The sequence below is a fragment of the Phoca vitulina genome, unplaced genomic scaffold, assembly GCF_004348235.1.
Source record: "Phoca vitulina isolate PV1807 unplaced genomic scaffold, GSC_HSeal_1.0 scaffold36, whole genome shotgun sequence".
In the NCBI taxonomy this organism is placed as follows: domain Eukaryota; kingdom Metazoa; phylum Chordata; class Mammalia; order Carnivora; family Phocidae; genus Phoca; species Phoca vitulina.
In genome coordinates, this window is record NW_022589739.1 from 6,887,514 (window position 1) to 6,892,808 (window position 5,295).

At 54.1% G+C, this 5,295-nt stretch overlaps 1 protein-coding gene across 1 annotated transcript in view; it reads right to left on the reverse strand.

The window, feature by feature from the left end:
* The window catches only part of AMPD3 (adenosine monophosphate deaminase 3), a 45,196-nt gene extending 40,805 nt beyond the window's left edge, over window positions 1-4,391 (reverse strand). The window contains exon 1 of the mRNA XM_032427330.1: window positions 4,215-4,391. The gene's annotated coding sequence lies outside the window, so the exon portion shown is untranslated. The remainder of the gene's footprint in view (window positions 1-4,214) is intronic.
* Window positions 4,392-5,295: the final 904 nt, after the last annotated feature.

The window sequence follows — 5,295 nt, forward strand, 5'->3', positions numbered from 1 at the left end:
CGTGCGTGGGCACACACACACATACCCGCACGCGCGCGCGCACACACACACACACACGCACACACACACCCCAGAAAAGAAGGCTGTCCCTTCTGACCCACCTGAGCCCACCCACCCCCTCCTCTTCCTCTTACTGCCGCTCTTGACTCCCACGTGGGCCTCCAGCTCTGCGGAGCCTCCGGAGCACTGGTTGCGCTTGACCCGCCTGCCGCCACAGCTGCTGCCCTCCCTGGGGACGGTGGCCCTGCCTCAAGTGAGCCACAGAAGCAGTCCTCTGAAAGCAAGGCTCAGGACCGATACAGTGACTTAGACAAATGGTGTGGGTCTGGGAAATAACCGTGAGCAAAATGGCTATTTCTGTGATGCTGTTGAAATCCTGGGGACAAGAGCCCAGAAAGGATGGGTCAGTTGTTTACCAGGAGGCTAGTGCTAGCCCCGACTTGGGCCTGAGTCACCTCCTCACGTCCAATCGTTAGATTGTGCCTTCCTGAGCCCTCATAATGATTCCTGTGTGTGCAGAGCAGGATTACAGGGTTGACACATAATCCTCGGGCTGCTGCTGGGCTTGAGCTACCCAGAGATTACAACCCACCTGTCCTCACAGCTGTTTCATAAACAGCGCGATCAGCAAGCTACAAGCAACCTAGAGGGAGGGTAATATGTATTCATTAAATAATTAAACGAACTTAAAGCATAGGGGGAAAAGGTCCAGGTCCTTAGTATTGTTCTGCCAGAAGGGAGGAGGGGCAAGTGATTCCTTCTGCTGACATGTTTTGGGGAGGGGGAGGTACAACGAGGGCTGCAGTGGGAGCTTCCTAGCGCATGCATCTGAGAATCTACCCAGATCCAGTTCAGGGAATTCTATTCTGCACCTGTCACCAGACCATGGATAGCCTCAGTCTAAACAAGCACTTTCCAAAGTGTAGTGTATAGAACATACAAGGTCAGAAGGCTTGGAAAATACTATATACCATAATCCCTTATGGGGATTCATGCACAATTTCTACTAGCAGATTCTAAACACCAGAGAGTCCTTTAGTAAAGAAAGCTGTTTGGCTTTGTTTAGCCCAACACACTTATTTGACCCTCTCACCACTGCCACCATAGGAAAAAAGACCTATTAATATCCGTGGCACAGGCTTTGGAAAATGCCTTCCACCTGAGCCTTCATTTTCCAACATAGAGAAAGCTGCGTTGCTGAGGCCCAGGTATGGATGTGAGATCCACTCCATCAGGTCCGGACAGAGATGGGTAGCAGCTCAGCTAAGATAATATAGATTGGGACAATAGCCAAGGGTCCTGCTAGAGCCAAAGAGATAGAAGAGCCTCCAGAACAGTGGCAGTTTAGGAGGAGACTGTGACTCTGTCTTGGGAGGGCAAACTTCACTCATGACCTCACAAGTCCATCTTGAGCTTAACATGTCACTGCCCCTCGTGGCCTAGAAGTCTCCTTGGACTAAGGAGCACTGGTCCCAAGCTCAAAGCCTTATTTCCTCTTCGAACAAAAATTAAGACAATCTGTGATAACCAGACCCAGGGCCTGCATCTCCTGCCCAGGAGACCAGACTGCATTCACTTTTACCACTTATGTACCCCTTACAAACACCAGGACAGGAAAGGCTAGAATCAAATTATGTCTCACCAAGAAAGATACTACTCCCCCTTCCTCTGAAAGGATGCTTTGGGTTTGCCTCTAAGGGTTCATTTTTCCTTCTCATCTTTCTGAGGCGTGCATGACTCTCATGGGAGTTGGACAAAGGGGCTTCACCCGCTAAATATCAGCTCCATGACAGGCCTTGCCCACATCATTCACTCTTGTATCCCCCTGCCTACAATACAGTAGGTATCAATAAATATTCACTGAATGAATGAATGTATGAAATAATGAATGAGTGAACGATTTAAGTGATTAATCTATCTATGGCAATCTCAAGAGTCAGTAGAGTATATGGTTAAATAGATAGGCTCAAGCCAGACTACCTAGGTTTGATTCCTGTTTTACAACTTAGTTGCATGACCTTGAGCAAGTTATTCAATTTTTCTGGCTCGGTTTTATTCCCTATAAAATGGGGATAATAACAGTACCAACCTTATCAGTTGTCATGGCAATTAAATTAGTTAGCATGTGTAAATATGCTAGAATAGGTTTAGAATAGTACCTGGCACATAGTATATGCTTTAAAGTATTATTTATCAACGTCATTGTCATCATGATATCAGGTACAAGAGGCAGTCCAACTGGGAAACCAAACATGAAGTTTCATCTAGACACTGAATCCTTTTATTCAATATTACTTATGGAGTGCAGTTATATGCCAGGCACTCTCTCAAGCTCCTATTTGGGAGCAAAGAGAAGGAAACCATGTTTAAATGTGAAACCAGATCAGGAGAAACAGCCTTCTCCTCTATGATTGATACTTCTTGCTGACTTTGCATGGCCAGTGTTCTAGCCATGAGCCCATCTTTCTATGCCCTAGGCCCCTTATATATCAAAGCCCAAAGACAAGGTCTCCTCTCCTCGATATGCAGCCAGCACTCAGAAGATCTAAGAGATTAATATATTTGGGGGAAGAACCAGGAAGACCAATGAGCTTTAGGGGAGAAAAGGTATCTCCCTGCTTAATCCCAAGGCTATATTTTATCTGCCCATGATATTTTCAAGATCTAGGTATGATTTAAAAAAAAAAAAAAGATCTGGGTATGATTTTGAGGCCATTTGAAAAGCTATTCACCTAGTGTCAGGACAAGAAAAACAGGCCTCATCTCTCAAAGAAATTTTTGACCTAGCTGAAAGCTACTCATCCCTCATCTAGGATCTCAGAAGGACTAAGGGTGTGCTGAGGGTGGGGCCAAGAGGTCCAAGAGTCTCCCCAGAACCCATCCATGCAAACTGCATGATTCTTAGACAGGGCAGCCAGTTCCATTATCTTCACAGCAAGCCACCCCCTCAGAGTTTCACCCAGAGGAGTAGCCAGCCCAGGCTTATTACTCCAAACCTGCTGCCAACACTTGGAGATGTGAGAGCTGATAGGAGCTCTGTCTTCCTGGCTCAATAGCTCAACTATCACTCAGCAAAGATGCTTCACAGCCAGGGGAGGAATTTCTCCCATGAGGGTTCCAGCCACCATCAACTTTTCCCTGAAGCTGACCAATTGCTGGTCACCACGTCAAGGGGGATAGCCAACATGGGCTCAAGACCATGCTAAAATTCCTTCCTTCCAGCTTTCACCTGGCTCCTTTGCTAATTTGTCACACCTAAGCTTCCAGACACATACAAGGATCTAACAGTTTGGGGAAATGACACTGTAGTTAGCAAGCCTCTCCTACTCCAGGGTCTCTCAAAACTTCCCCCAGAGGCCTCCGCCAGCCGAGACGAGCCATTAGGAGCTCCACTGGCAAAGTTCAAGGGCAGAAAGCAGACTTCCAGAGGCCAGTACACCTCCCATGCTGGGAGAGAGCCAAAGAGGTAAGGATGAAGGCCTCGAATGAACCCACACCCTGTCATCCTGTCCATCTCCGCAGCCATGGGCATCCGGCTGGTCGTCAAACACCTAGAAACTTCCCCGGGAGCTTAAGTGAGCCAGCCTCATCTCAGCTCCCTGGCGGCCTACATTGGATTCGAGAGGTTTAGAGAAATTGAGGGACCCGGGACATGCTGCCACCCCGGACTGGCTGCAGCCCAGGCCACCGCAGAGACAGCGGCCGGAGCACAGGCAAGGGCCCAGGCAGGGCTGAGTCCGGGGTTGGCGCCGCCGCCAGGGTGGCCTGCGAAACCCAGAGCCGAGGTTCCGACCTCCGGGGGCTCCAGCTCCGGTCCTGGGCAGCAGGGGCCGCGGGGCGCGGGCCCAAGGTCAGCCTCGCAGCATCGCGCGCACTCATCGGGTTCCGGGGCCAGGGCCCTGTCGTGGGCCCGAAGGGGGCGGCCCTCGGGGCTGGAGGGCAGTTGGCGGCGCGGGGCAGGGCGCACGGCAAGCGCCGCGGAGGGGCTGTCCGGCACCGCAGCCAGCCGGGGCCCGGCCCGGGCCAGGCCGCGCCCCCGGGCCGGCTCAGCTGGAGCCGGCGGCGGGGCGGGGACCGAGCGTTCTGCGAGCGCAGCGCCGCGGCGCCCGCACCTCCGCACCCCCGAGCCCCCCGGCCGGCCTGGCGGGAGGAGGAGAGCCGCCTCCTCACGGAAGAAGCCCGCCAGCCGCGCGCCGCCCGGGTCGGTGCCCTACCTGGGCGCGGAGCAGAGAAGCGAGGAGCGGGCAGCAGGGGGGCGCGGGCCGGGCCGTCGCAGCCGCGCGGGTCTGCCTGCCCGCCACCCGCCAACCAGGCCTGCCCGCCGCTACCTGAGGCGCCCGGGCGGCGCTGCCAACAGGAAACTTGAGAGCGCCAGGGGCGCGGCGGCCGCCCTGTCCCCCGGCCGGCCGGAAGCGCGCCCGCCGCAGCCCGGGGTCAGGCTCCAGCCGGGCTCCTCGGAATTCGCCTCCGCTGCCACCCGCCAGGCCCGAGAGCGCTTGCTGCCGTGTTCCGACTTGCTCGAGTTTCCTCCCTCGCCAGGACGTTTCCCAAGGTGAGAGTCTGGGGTCACGGCCCCCAAATAGGTGACTTACTCCCTGTAGCTGAACGGACCGGCAAGCATCAGCTAGGCGTCAGCCTGGTCCCTTGGATCACCTTCCTGCCCCTCCCAGCACGCGTACACACACGCACGCACACAAACACACACGCGCTCACACTCACATACTCACTCCTCCAACCCCCTGCTCTGCAGTTTATACACCCGCCCCTCCAAGTCCCGACTGACCTCCTAGTTGCTAAATCCAGCCTTGTGCCTTGTAGCCCCTTACTCGCTTCTCCCCAGCGTTTGAACCTGCTGACCACGCCCTTCCTTCCTGGATCGCGTGGAGTACGAAAGTTTCCAGAGTTGGCGCCCGCCGCTTTCTCTTCTCATTTCCTGCATACCTTGGTGACTACACCTTCTCAGCCTCCAAGGCCGGGCTTTTCATTGTGGTGTTCCGCCAGGTCGCACCGCAGCCTGTCTCCTCTGTCATTCCGCAGGCCTACCCCAGTCTTGTGGTTTCAACAACCTCCTGCCTGCTAACGACTTTTGAACCCCACCTCCAACCCAGGATGTCCTCTAGAGCTGCAGGTGGTATATCCAGCTTCCTGGGGGCCATCTCCACTGGAGGTTTGTAGTCCCAAACTCAAACTCCTAATTTCCTCCCAGGATCGTGCCAGAACCTGCTCCTGCTCCTGTGTTTCCAGTCTTAGGGAAGGATAGCACCACCTTCCACTCCAGGCCATACTGGGGAGGCC